We start from the raw sequence: 15,214 nt of genomic DNA on the forward strand, positions 1-15,214 counted from the left end.
CTTACAACATATCCTGCCCTGGCACGGCTTAAGACCCCGCACCCTGTCTGCTCGTCGCCAAGGGCGTCCTCCTGCAGCAGCAAACACCAGCTCTGCAGGAAGCAGACGCCACCCGTCTCATGGCCGGCCACTAAGAACCCGAGGAAGGCTTCGAAGCGCCCCCGAGACGGGTGTCCCAGGGGTGAGGAGACCCACTTCTCTTCAGCCCTTGGACCAACCTTGCATTTCTACGGGCAGGGGTTCCCCTAGAGCAGGTCTCCATGCACGCCGTGGTTACAACAGACGCCTCCAAGACGGGCTGGGGCGCCGTATGCAACGGGCACACAGCCGACGGCTCCTGGATACTCTCTTTGAAGACTGCCCTCCTGACTGCGCTCACTTCCATCAAAAGGGTAGGGGACCTGCAGGCGTTCTCTGTCAGCGAATCATGCCTGGAGTTCGGTCCAGGTTACTCTCACGTGATCCTGAGACCCTGACTGGGCTATGTGCCCAAGGTTCCCACGACTCCTTTTAGGGATCAGGTGGTGAACCTGCAAGCTCTGCCCCAGGAGGAGGCAGACCCAGCCTTGGCGTTGCTGTGTCCGGTGCGAGCTTTACACATCTATTTGGATCGCATGCAGAGCCTTAGAAGCTCTGAGCAGCTCTTTGTTTGCTTTGGTGGACAGCTGAAAGGAAGTGCTGTCTCCAAACAGAGGAGATCGCCCACTGCGTCATTGACGCCATCATGATGGCATATCAGGCTCAGGACGTCCCACCCCCTGCGGGGTTAGGAGCCCACTCCACCAGGAGTGTGGTGGCCTCCTGGGCCCTGGCCAGTGGCGCCTCTTTCTCAGACATCTGCAGAGCAGCGGGCTGGGCAACACCCAACACCATTGCGAGCTTCTACAATCTCCGGGTTGAGCCGGTCTCGTCCCGTGTATTGGCAGGCACGAGCAGCTAAGTTCTGGGACGACTGACCGGGTGTACCGCTTGCGCATAGCGCCTTTGCCCTCCCTTGAGATGAAGACGTGCACTCTTGACTCCCAGTTGTGTTCACAGACTGTGGTCCCTGGATGACTTTCCTCCTTAGCCCTCTGGCAGTTGAGTTTGCGGAGAAACTCGCTTACCGGCCCAGTATGTGCGCTAATGAGCCCCTGTACTGAGGTAGGTGTTCCACATGTGCTGGTTCCCCGAAGGCGACCCCAAAATTGTTTCTCTGACGGCAAACTGCGTCTTCCTCGGGCAGCTGCCCCTTATCTCAATCTCCCGCTGATCAGCTGATTCGGTGGCGGCCGTGCTCCATCAAAAAACAAACAAACCTCAGATTAATTGGATTAAGAGTTCCAGTTTTATATTATCTCATATTCGGGACTGTTGGCAATATTTAATAATAAATATCACTGTTGTACTGAGTCAAGGGACGTATGACTGCTTACAGGGCACTCAAATTTTTCAAAAATGAGACAGAAATGCGGTGCAAACTTGGTGAAATTGATGCTTTTCAGACACCCGCAGAAAATTTTTTGACATGACATGCCCGGACATACACCATATTTAATGACTTAATGACTGAAAAAAATGCAAAGAATAGCTTTTTAATACACCTACAGGCAATAAAGTTCTCTTTAATACGCACTTTTATATCCGAAAGTAATGCATAGTGGTCAAGGGAAAGCTTCAGATCAGTGCGACACAGGTGCCTTCTAGCTAGCGAATGACAACGAATAATCCCTTTTAAACATAAATTTGTCGCCGTATCTGAAATATTTAAGTTAACATGCAGATATAAGCACATCTTGATGTAAAATATCTATAAAATGCAAAGTTTTAAGTAAATTTACTCACCAGTTGCAGCTACTCATCCCTCGGTGAAGTGAGGGAAAAAATGGCGTCTGGAAAATCCCTTAGCCACAGCACTGCCCAAATGCCTGGATGTTGACAATAACACTGGCAGGTGTTGGATACCTGTAACTCTGTGATTTTTCACCCACACTACACCCAATAGTGTTCATTTCACTAGATCTAACACTAAAATTAAACACTTTACTCTGAAATACCTTAACACTGGGATTTTAACACCAGTGAATTTGCTGTGATCCCCTGCCCAATTTGAGTTTACCAATAAATAAATAAATAAATAAGTTCATTAAACTCAAAACAATAAAACAGTTCAGGTAACTTAAAAGGTTCTAAAGAGAAAGTTCTTAATATTTATTTGAACAAACTTGAATGATTAAATTTTTCCCTACTCAATTCAATTAATTACATTGAGCATTGGGGTTTACAGTGTATATAATCTAAGGGCAAGATGGGGCAAGGCCTTGGTTAACCCTGAGGGAAAGATGCTTTTCTGCAATTTTTATGCCCTGCGGGATTTTTTCGTGACAAGCATTTCAGTGGTGCCGTAGATTGCCATTTCGGCACAGCTCTTCTTTGAGTTTTTTCATGAATTGCATTAGTGCCTCGGGAAGATAAAGCCTTGTAATGGTGCATAAAGCAGTGCAGATACGTTCATTAACCCAAGGGTCGGTCCTGAAAAGAGAAAAGCCCGTTATCTAATGATGGTATTGTTCTACATGAAGGCTAGGGCTGTCTTTTGTTGTTTAGCATTATTCACCAGAGCGTACATCTTTTATTCTTTGTCCTTTTTTGTTTCTTGTTTTCTGTGGGCAATTTCATCCTAGTGCATCTGTATATAGCAGGGGCTAATTCAGAGATACATTGAGGCGTGTTCATCCCAAAATATGGTGAACTGTAATTTCCTCACACAAACACACACTCATACACACATTTTTATTACTTTATAGCTCTGTTGTAGAAAATCCTAGTAAGCCTCCTTGTTGTCTAGTGTCTTCATAGGCTGCTGTGCCTTGTGAGCGGCTCATGTTCATGTGTTAAAGACGGAGTTCAAAAGAATTGAACAAAAGGCATGTTTTTAGGTCTACTAAATCCCCCGCTATTGCAAATATAAACACCCAATAGGCCTATGCTTGTTCAAATGTAAATATGTCCAAGATTCATCAGATTGGTCCATTGTTTTAAAACTGACACTGATCTGCTGCACTGCATACATGCCAGAAGTTTACTAGTCTAATCTGGTTGAAATGAATGCATGGGTGAATGTTTCTTCATCTTTCATGTTCATGTTCACGCATCTATTCTCCGGACTAAATTACACCAACTCTCTGTTCCCACCTCTGTCTGTCAGTGGATCAACAGCTTTCTGATGGACAGGCAGTAATTCAATTCCAGCACATGTACGATCAGCACTGGTGCCCCCCAGGGATGTGTGCTCTCCCCACTACTCTTCTCCCTGTATACCAATGACTGCACTGCCAAAGACCCCTCTGTCAAGCTCCTGAAGTGTGCAGAAGACACTACTGTCATCGGCCTCATCCTAGATGACGATGAGTCTGTATACAGAAGGGAGGTTGAACGGCTGGCTGTCTGGTGCAGTCAAAACTACCTGAAGCTGAACACGCTCAAAATACCCCAACACTGACCCCGCTCACCATTCTAAACAGCACTGTGGCAGCAGTGGAGTCATTCAGGTTCCTGGGCTCTACTGTCTCACAGGACCTGAAGTGGGAGACTCACATTGACTTTGCCAGCTGAGGAAGTTCAACCTGCCACAGGCGCTGCTGATACAGTTCTACTCAGCAGTCATTGAGTCTGTCCTCTGCACTTCAATAACTGTCTGGTTTGAGTCAGCTACGGAACTGGACATCAGAAGACTACAAAGGACAGTTCGGACTGCTAAGAGGATTATTAGTTGCCCCCTGCCCTCCCTTCAAGAACTGTACACTTCCAGATGAGGAAAAGGGCTGGAAAAATCACTCTGGACAAGGGTTGCAGCAGTATACCGGTTTCATGGTATACCACGGTATGAAAATTGATGGTTTTCATACCATGTACATTTGCTTATCTTCGGTATTGAGAAAAAAAATGCAACCGGACGGAGAATCTCACCTGCGCGTGCGTATCTCCTTTCCTCCTCGACAGCCTGTCAGACTAGTCAACTTGCGCCACACACACACACAAGCAGTGGAGAAAATGTCAGAGAGAAGTGAGGTGAGGGGGTGTGACATAAGTGAGTGTGTGTGTGAGTTAAAGCAGTGTTTCTCAACTGGTGGGTCGCGACCCAAAAGTGGGTCGCAGGTCTATTCAGACTGGGTCGCGGACAGCAGGGAAAGAACAATGCCAGGGTTCCCCCATTGAAGATATTTCGGCGGCCACCCAAGTGATAGCCTATTTAGGACTGCCGAGGCAGATTTAATGATAATCTCACAATCAGCTAAAGGCTTCGCATCTGCACTTCCGCACGAGTGTAACGGAACCAGTTCGCAATCATGATCTACTCTTCTCTCTGGTGCGCGCGTGCAACAACCGGGCATCCCTCCATATTGCAGACGTAGACCTCAAAACTGATGTGACCAATTTCAATTCTAGTGAGACTTTTCTAGTTTAAAGCGTTTCAGAAGAAGTCAAGTCGAACCTCTCAAACAGCACTGAGGAGGAAAAGAGCAACACTATGCTATGCAAAAATTCATTACACATCTTCACATTTACAAAATTGTTTCACGATTTTACATGAGTAAAAGTAACTGTTATATTTTGACAAAATGTTATAGTTTCATATTAAATAATCTAAAGGTAGAATCTATTAGACCTCATTTTATATCAAGAGTGGCAGTTGTAGTTAAAGTTTCAAGGTGTTTCAACTAGTATTTATTTTTTCATAAATACTATAATTTGTTATTATTATTACTATTATTTAAGACTAGCAACATTGACCTAACCATGGTAATGAGGAGCCTTTCCTCCTGTGTAATATATGTTCTGTTTGAATTATGTTTGAAATTAGGAAACAAACGGGATAATAATGGGCTCAGATAAGTAAATATGCTCTTCAATTTTTAAAAGGGCGGAGAGAAAACTTCCTGTCGCTTTTGTTGTTGACGTCAACAACAAAAATAATGTCACTTGATGCATGTCCTTGTACTTGAAAACCATGAACAAAACTATGCAACATAAAAGGAAATGTGACCCAGGATACATTAAATACAGGTTATGTTTTTACTATGGTGGGTCGCCACTTGATTTCCAATGTAAAATCTGGGTTCTTAAGCAAAACCAGTTGAGAACCACTGAGTTAAAGGTACAGACAGGAGCAGGCTGCGCTGTCGTGCACCTACATTATATGTAAATTGTTAATAATCATAGGACATTATTTTAAAAGCTCACACAGCTGATGTTATTTTTCATTTAGTAGTTAATTTAACATGCTATGCTAACATGTAAACTAACATGCTTTATTTATATAGCATGTTATATTTACATGCTATTATTCATACTATGTTTATAATTCAGTTTATTATTATAATTCTTTTAGCTTTCTTATTTATTCTATTTATTTTCAAAAGGGAGACTTTTTTTACACATACTTCCATTAAAAAAAATGTTTCAAGTTTCAATTATAATAAAGTGTTTGTTCAACCAAAAAAAAAAAAAAAAAAAAACTTCTGTTTTTACTCCTTTAAGGGTCATTGTAACTGATAATAACAATTGTGTAATACCGTATACCGTGATACCATGAAACCGTGATATTTTCTGAGACGGTTATCGTACCATGAAAATCTCATACCGTTGCAACCCTACTCTGGACCACACTCACCCTGCCCACTACCTTTTTGAACTGTTCGCCGCTACAGAGCACTGAGCACCAGAACCATCAGGCACAGGAACAGTTTTTTCCCTCAGGCTATCCATCTCATGAACAGTTAAAACTGCCCCATTGAGCAATAATTATGTGCAATACACAGTTTAGTCTGTTTATATTTATCCAACACATCAAACCTCTTCAGCCATTACATTCCCTTACATCTGTATATAACAGATTTGTATTTGTACATACTTATATAACCCCAATTCCGAAAAAGATGGGACAGTATGAAAAATGCTAATAAAAACTAAAAGGAGTGATTTGTAAATTATATTCACCCTTTGCTATATTGAAAGCACCACAACTACACATTATATGATGTTTTACCTTGTGAATTTTATTGTTCTTTTTTAAATGAACAGTAATTTCAAATCAGATGTCTTTCTTGTCTTGTATTTCTATATATACTTATATTTTCTATTCACTTTTTATTTTAATTTTTTTAATTATCTCTGTCTTGTTGTTGTATTGTTTGTGCACTGGAAGCTCCTGTCACCAAGACAAATTCCTTGTATGTGTAAGCATACTTGGCAATAAAGCTCATTCTGATTCTCATTCTGATGCTGAGTGAGGGACCAAGACCAAATGCTCTGAAGGTGTTGGAATGAAATCTTGTAGTTCTTGGCCATTTAGTTAGCTCACTTTCATTGAGGCAGGGCAGTTTATCTGATTAGAGTCTGTTTGCCTGACCTCTACCTCTGTAATGTATTCAACGGTGAGGTGTCTTTAGATGGAGAACGTGCTCTGGCATAGCTGCATAATGTGAAGTAGTGCTGCATGCCCAGAGCACGCACACACACACACACACACACACACACACAGATGTGCCGTTTGATTATGAGATTAAGCGCCCTCTCCCCAGCTGCCTGAGTTTAATTTGCCATGGCAACTTTTTGATTGACTGAAGATTTATTCGATGGGTAGGAGCAGCAGTGGCAGGTCACTAACAGAATCAGGTTATTTGATTGGATGACTGACTGTATTGTTGATAGCGATGACTGATTCATTGTTTGATTGGAGATCAGACTCCACCAGTCCATTGTACGCATATCTGGAAAGGGTCTGAAAAGCAATTCATTTCATGAAATTGCCTCCCCCTTTTTTTTATATGTATTTCTTATATACTGTATGTTCTTATATATATATATATATATATATATATATATATATATATATATATATATATATACACACACACACATAAATATATACTGTATGTATATACTATATATATATATATATATATATATATATATATATATATATATATATATATACTATATATAAGAATAAATAATGTTATATCAAATATGTATTATATGCTGTATGTAATATATGTATTATTATATCTTTCTTGAAAGTTTTTTTTTTTTTTTTTTGCCCCAATAGATTCCACACTACTGTATATGGGGTAAGTTGTCATAATGGGACCTGCCATTAAACCAGTGGTGCAGGTTTTATGTGAAAATTGCAACAACCACCTAAACAAAATCTACACCTGTCTTTAAATCTACACCTGCACTTAACAGCCTATTATAGGGTTTTCGGCAAAGTTTAAAAAGTAATACAATTTTGATACAAAGTTCAAAAATCAACATAATGGAAACTGTAACACAAAAATATCAAAACAATGTTATGGCCATATTGTAAATGATAAATTGTATAAGTTTATGACATTTAAAGCATATTACAACCTGCCCTGAAAAAATGGGACAACATTTCTTGAACTGACTTTTATAAAAAATATCTTTGTCCTAAGAACACATGTAAACCTTTTAATAAAAATCTGCCTTCATAATACCCTTACCTGACTGTATGCCATTGTGGTTTGATTATGTTTGCTTGTTTATCCAAGAGCTATAATAAAAATGTTGTGAGAGAAAACATTTACTTCAGAGGGTAAAATTCACAAAAAAATTTCAAACAATCGTATGTACATACGGCAACATACAAAACCTCTACACGTGAAAACACACATAACTCCACTGTGTGTGTATATAATAAACCTTCTTCTCCCTCTCTCTCTCACATTACCCCACTCATTTTGGTCATCTCTTCAGGGCAATAGACTACCTGTCCTACCCACTCTGTGGAGAGATACCATTTCCCTTGGGTTTTAGCACAGCAATTAACAGACAAAGATGACTTAGAATAACTGTAAGCCCCCCCGCAGACCCCTCAGCCTGCTTCACACATCCGTCCCTCCAGACATCACAGTCCAGAGACCCCTGTCATGGCCCTACTGCTGGCCCCAGGTCCTGTGATTAGGGGACAGGCTGGAATTTTGAGGCGGACGGTCCTTTTGTTTCACCAGTTGGACTTGTGTTTTTACGGCTTCACAATCACATTGTCAGAATTGATCCGTTTGTTTTTATAAGGGATTCAAAGTACAGATTTGATATAATGTCCCTGGCTTGAAGGCCACTTATATGTTGATATAGACATGTACAGCTCCTATCTACTCAAATAGGGAATAACTAAAATGTTTTAATAATTGGAAATCACCAACAAAATTTTACAATGATAGTATCATCAATTTTGCTTCTTTTTTATAGCTCAAATCAGGCTGGTCCAGCTAACATGCATACAGGTTTTAGAGTAAACAAACATGCAATGCAAAAAGGCAATTGTTCCTTTTAACTAAAAGGCGGGACTGCCATTCCTACAGCAGCTATTTAGAGTGTTGTGAATTCTCCCATTCATTTTTCAGTGAGTTATTCATTTCCTCCTCTTTCTACTGTCTATGTGCTCTGAGATCTCTGCTATTCTCAGTTCAGGGCTCTTGTTTTGGGTAGGAGAAAACAATATGTTAGCAATGATCTACATACCTGTAGATAGAGACAGTGAAAGATAAAACATTTATTATACAGCCAAACTAACGTGTGAATCAGAGTTTTGTGCTGAAACGATGACTCCCACAGAGCACAGACTCCGCTGTATCGACTCTAGATTTTGTTTACTCAATTACCACATTGTGTTGCAGCTCACGGGTCTCGGTTCACGCGGTCAGACTTGAATGATCCCTCTCCTCCATTCAACCTCAATTAATACACGTCAATGTTCTTACTTGTTAAGTTTACATCCCAACAAGTTGAATAACATTAAATAAACTGCATGTGCTGAAAATGATTCTCTTACACTGTTTATTTTAATATGTTACAGATTCCGAAGAGGTTGAGAGTAAAGCTTTCTCACTAATTGCTCAGCAGGAACGTTTTCTCCACATCATTAGAAGTTCCTGGACACATTCTGGTGAGTCATCAATATAAGTTTATTTTTATAATTTGAAGAAATATAAAGGTCCTTTCACATGATTTGTGTCCCCAATGTATTATGGAGCAGAGCAACAAGCTAAAGCTAGCTTTTGTGCCATGTTGTGCCCTGGTCATATGTGTCACTTATTCTTAATTGTAGTTTTTTTTTTTTTTTTACACTTTACAATAAGGTTACATATGTTAACCTTAGTTAACAACATTAGTTATTATGAACTAACAGTGAACAATAATTTTTCAGCATTTATTTATTTAGGGTTAGTTGTTTGTAATTACACATAATTGACTGTTATTACTATAGTAAATACATATAATATGTGTAACAAGGACACATTAAAATAAATGTTACCCATTTATTAATCTTAGTTAATGTTAATTAACACTTCTTGTAAAATGTTACCTACATCTCTTGTTTAAAATTGATTTGTACTTTAGACCTTTGTTTTGTTGGTTAAGAAAAAGCCTCATACCGTGTGACCCACATTTGATTTTTGGCCATTGAAAATTGGTTAGATTAAAAAAACAAATTATTGGAGCCACATTAGATGGAGCACAACAATCTAGAGCCTTAAAAATGAAGATACAAGGAAAAGTAATTTCCTGAATGAAAGGAAAGTTTATTCTGAACCATAATCTAAAAGGATTTTAAGATGTATTTAATACTTATAGATAACTCCAGTACTTAAGTATTAAGTATTGGAGTTATAGGCACTCTAACATTTGAAAAATCAACACACAAAAAAAGTGTTTTTTCCCTTTTTGGACTCATGCCAATGGCATATAATGCAACAAAGGGTGCTGAAGTCAAATGATTTTAGTAATAGACCTGCCTATCTCTGTATAAAAATATAATAATCACCCTGCCGCCTTTCTAAGCTTATTATTATTATTATTATTATTTATTTATTTATTTTTACCTGTAGTTATAGTCCAAAATCATAGGTGAAAATTGTCCCCTCTACAAAATAATGGATTACTTAGTTAAAATTTATCCATGGCATTTAATATTTAGGTTTTCATCGTAATTTTGTTTATCTTTGACCAGTACAAAAATGATCAAAAACAAAATTTTGGGCCTGGGACCTCTGTTTGAGTTGACACGGAATGACCAACTTAGCATTATTTTTTATTACAAAAATTATGATATAGCTTAATGTAATAATATTAATATGTCGCCACATGGAGTTCTAGAGAAGAAAAGGTTAGGTATTCTAGATGGTGAAATTTGCTATTTTCTATAATAATGCTTATTTCCACCGAGGTAAAAGTTGTTTAGAAGACACATGAGTAGTTACAGATGTTTTGTTTAGTTGATTTTAACTGAGCATGCCACTTACAGGGTCTGATTATCATTCCTAGAATTCGACTTAAAACATGTAATGTTGCAAATACTTTTAAAGTTACCAGTCAACGTTTGAGTAGCTCCGTTTTATTTACTCGCCAAAGCTCATTTTTACTTGCATTTGGCACTTGCCGAGTAATCGTTTTCGACCCTGTGTATGACACAACATATTATGAAGGCATATTATCATGAGATTCTTTCTTTTCTTCAAAGTAATGTCATGTTGAAGCCCCGACTTTTGTCATGTGAAAGGGCCTTAACACCCCCACCTCACCCACCCCAAAAATGACTAAGGAAACAAGCTGTACCATGTCAGTACAGCAGTGTTACCTAGAGCCGCTGTTTATTTGCTCAGAATCAACCTCAAAATCTTTCTTGCTTAAGTGGTTGTCAGGGAAACAAATCACTGCATTGCTGAAGCCCTAAACAACTCACTTAAATTGTATGTTTCTGGCATCTGAAGGGAACAGATGTATGCTTATATACTTTATATCCACAAACAATGTCTGGCATTCGTAATTGGAACATTTAAGAGGATGCATTAGCTGAGCTCATGAAATATTGATTGTAAAGGGTTATTCAGTTTTATCAGTGGTAATGTCTTTTGGGTGTGCCTTCAGGCTTTGTAGAGGATCCATGAGGTCTCCGGTCGAGCTGTAGCGGCTTTCAAGATTTCTTGATTGGAGGTCAAGTTACATCCGCTTACAGCATGTGGATATGGGATTGTTCGGGTGGATAATAGTTTGTGCTGATATTAAGCAGTGGCTGACCATTTCTCAAATGCGACTGGTATTTAAATGACACGCATGAGTGATTGTCTTTGTGCTGGAACATGACTCCTGATGGATGCTTGAGTGTGTGTAGGCAGGTTGCTGTGAGAATCTGCTTGTGTGTAGGTTGGTTGTATGGACCAGAACCCACGGACTGGCCTTTGTTTTGGAGAGGCTAAGAGAGGATAAAGGGCTCCTGAGAGGGAGACAGAGCTCTCCAACCCCAAAGCAGCTTACACCAGCACAAATTTCTATGCTGGTCCAGGTTGGTGATGGAAGAGCAACCAATGAGCAATTAAATTTTCCCCTGGGAACCAGTGAGATTTCCTGAAAGGAACTAGTTTCACATGAGATAAATTGCTTTTCAGCAAAAAAAAAAGGTTGCTGTTCCAAAAAATAGGCACAGATTGAGGCAGTTTTTGACATATAATAAGTCAAAAAGAGTATAAAGCTATAAAATCAACATTGAAATCATCGCTCCTGTAAATTAGTCTTTGATGAGAAATAAGTTCATATTGAAATTTCTGACTTTTGATTGCAGACTTTGGTATGGCAAACCTCAGCACAGTTTGCAAATTTAATTTCTACGACAATCAGAATATTGCAAAAACAATAAAGCACAGTTTCCATCCCTTGTGTTAAAGAGAACAAACTCAACACTTCTGGGGAAATTTGCTCAAAATATAAATGAAAATGGAAGTTGAAGCCACTGCAGCTCTTTTATATAATGTGATAAATTATTTGTGGTTTAGAGCTCACAGACAAAACACTCTGATGAACTTCATGTTTGCTAGCGTCAGCGTCAGATGACTTACTGTATGTTTGTGAGCGAGACAGTTCTGGGAGGTAGGCTAATAGTAGACAATGACTTTGATGACAGGCTTTGTGTCTGGCATTTCAGAATAACCAGAGCAACACTTGAGATGATATTGATGATGTTCTCTGAGTGAATTACGTATTCACATGGCTTGTTGAGGCAAGGTCACATGATGTTTCTGTTGCACATCCATATTCCTGTATACATTTTATAGGAATATATTTAGTAAATGTGCTTCCATCATAGATTATTAGTGCAAGTCTTCTTACTGAATAAAAAAAATGCACATCTTGGAAACAGTTCAGATCTTGGTGTTTCCATCCTGCATTTTTCATGTGATATTCCAAAATTTGCATAAAAATACATGGATGGAAACCCAGCTATTGTTCAAATCTCTTTTAAAACTCTAGATGAGAGACATGTGAGATTATTGGTGTCTTAGAACTATGCAGGAGAACTATGCAGAAGACTTTGTTTGTTCTCATGTTGTCTAGGAGAAACAATTGAGTGACTCAAGAGATCTCATATGTAATTTTCCTTTCCTATGGGTTAAGCTACTAAAAGCTGTATTGCTTTATTTATTTACATTTGTAAAAATACTTTCTCCTATCCCAGTTGAATATGCCAAGACAAATATTAATAAGTCATTTGTACATTGTGTCTCTGTTGCACTATAAATTATTGCTATGATTGTTTGAGCATCCCAACTGCATGACACTGAAGCATTGACTCGACCGATGGCTTGAGTTTGAGGCAAAACCATCTGCTTGTTTGATCAATAGCAGAAATAAAACAATGTTTACTTTTGCAATTCTCTTTGGTGGTGCTAGTGCTGTAGAAATTACACACTTCAGCCTAGCCCTGCTAAACAATCCAGACTAACCAGCATGCAATCCCCATGCTGGTCTAAGCTGGTTAATGCTGGTTGGTGCTGGTCTAGCTGGTGGACCAGCATAGCCATGCTTTTCACCAGCAAAACCCAGCTGGTGAAGTTGGTTGACCAGCATGGTCTTTCAGGTGAAGTTGGTTTAGCTAAATAAGAAGTAAGGTCACCAGCATGCCATGCTGGGGGACCAGCACACAAAACACAACATAAGCTTGTGACCAGCAATGCTGGATTTTTTAGCAGGGAGTGAGGACGCATGTAGTGACCAGCGATACAACACATGCTGGTCACCAGCCATATTCTGGGCTTTTCAGGAGGGCAGGGATGCCTGGTATACAAAGGCAGGTTAAGTTCCTTCAGCTTAACCTCGGCCTGCTACAAACTTTCACATTCACCTGTGAGTCAGCAGCCCCTCCTGCTCTCCCATGAAGCTTACTGTGCATGGAAATGGACCATAGCTTCCCCAAACAAATCATGTTCAGACTCAGAGCCCTAAGGGTTCAGAACAGGAAATGCTGCTTTTGGTGTGTTTTATAGTCATTTTTTTCTGTTAAAAGGAACTTTTATCCAAGCTTCCCGCCAGTACACCCTGTGTTAATACCTGATGGTGCTCGCTTTCAACAACGATTGGATTGCTTAGGCCTTCAGCGGCAAAAGTCGGATAAGTGTGGCAGATGGAAGCAGTAAAGAGTGTCCCAGGGCCATGCTGGTGTGGTACAGAGCTGTCTATGACAGAATGAGAGATTGCACTGGCTGCTTTAGACGAGCCTACTGGAGATCACTTTGTTTTAAAGGGCAGATTGATGCTCCCCTTATGGAAAGCTCTCAGTGCCCTGGAGTACATACTTTAGTACAACACACTCCCACTTTTTCTTCCACCGAAAAAAAAAATCATCCCCTTTTAGTGGCGAAAGGAAGGGAGTAGAAGAAAAAAGATAACAGTGCCATTTCTCAGATGCAGAGCTCATAAACATCTCCTAATCTTTTGTCACCCTGTTAACCCCACCTTCTGAAAACTGAAGTGGCCCGTTGAGGTTTGGCCGAGGCTGCTGCAGTCATCCTTCATCATAATTTGATTAAATTTATGGAAGTGCCGAGACACCACTGACCTGAAATGCATCTCTGATCGAATCAAAATAAGTTAAAAAAGAAAGGCTTATGCAAGTGCCTTTAGTTTGTTGGAGAGAAGAGAGTGGAACAGAGGTCTTTGTAGCCATGCCCACTGTGTCTCCTTGGAAAGACTGTGCTATATCGCAAGAAAAGATTACATTTAAAATGTTAAAATCCCCATATGCATAGATCATATGAGGTATCATTTGAAAGCTTAGAATCTGAATTTTTCAGAGAATACAATTTTGCATTTATGTTACACAAAATAACAAAATAAGGCCTGAAAACATTTGCATTGCAAATTAGCGCCACTTAGAGGTTATGGGGTAGAAATATTAATAGGAATACAAAAGTCTTTCACATGGCACTTAAATGGACAAGTCATATATCAAATGAAAGCTGTCATTCTCATATTGTTGCCCTAATTCCACAGTTCAAAAGATTTTCAAAAGAATTACAAACTGAAATATGATTTCTGTAAGTCATCAAATGCATCACCTTTTATGCACCGATAATTGCTGCGGTAAGCCCCAAATAGCTAAAAACTTTGTATCTGCTTTTACCTTAGGCAGTTGTCCAAAAAATGAGCCATTTTTTACTTGTCTGTGAGCTTACTGTTGTATCTTAGATGTCTAGAACAAAATATGCATCCAGCAAGAAAAGTATGTTAAACAAATCATCATGAATCATCGTTTCCAAAAATGTATATGTCATCGCAAAGATGAGGATCTCCGATTTCTAATGACACCTAGATTGAGCTTCTAGTGTACTCAGAGGTCGAGATATTAAATGAAACAATGAGGGTGGTGCATGAAATGAAAATTAGACAAAGTCTATGGACGAGCACATCTGTCAGGTCTAAAAATGCGTTATATCGGCACCTACATTTCAGATCTGTAGATTGTGATGGAGAATTTATTTTTTCTAGTGTTGCCATCTAGTGGAATGAAATAAGACTTTTTAAAGTGAGATAGAGTGAACAGAACCAGAATGACATGCTTATAAATTTGATACAAAACAAAATAAAAAATAAATTAGACCAATTTTTTGCATTTAGTCCACAGTGTGTGTGAATGGTGTCCTTTTAAATTTGAGTGTGAAAAATTGCAAGTGGCAGCGCAAAAGTACAACGAGGTAAATATAAATAAATCTGCTTTTGAGTATTTTCAAAAATATTATTAATTTCTTTCTGTTTAAAAGTGTAGAAATTCACAAATAAATTACTGAGGGTACCCAAAGACTCAGGTGTGAACACATCCTGGCTGCTTGGTACTGTTATATCCAACCTAGTCTCATAGAAAAAAAAAATATATATA

The 15,214-nt window shown here is 39.1% G+C and overlaps 1 protein-coding gene across 4 annotated transcripts in view; it reads left to right on the forward strand.

The window, feature by feature from the left end:
• LOC127416949 (xylosyl- and glucuronyltransferase LARGE2s) overlaps positions 1 to 15,214 on the forward strand; it is a 192,517-nt gene that overhangs the window by 112,456 nt on the left and 64,847 nt on the right. For 3 of the 4 annotated variants that reach the window (XM_051656574.1, XM_051656572.1, XM_051656575.1), the window contains exon 2: positions 8,864 to 8,953. The gene's annotated coding sequence lies outside the window, so the exon portion shown is untranslated. Of the gene's footprint in view, positions 1 to 8,863; positions 8,954 to 10,986; positions 11,002 to 15,214 lie in introns of those variants that run through there. The other variant, XM_051656577.1, reaches the window with a different exon arrangement.

Source organism: Myxocyprinus asiaticus, chromosome 26 (assembly GCF_019703515.2).
Source record: "Myxocyprinus asiaticus isolate MX2 ecotype Aquarium Trade chromosome 26, UBuf_Myxa_2, whole genome shotgun sequence".
Lineage (NCBI taxonomy): Eukaryota > Metazoa > Chordata > Actinopteri > Cypriniformes > Catostomidae > Myxocyprinus > Myxocyprinus asiaticus.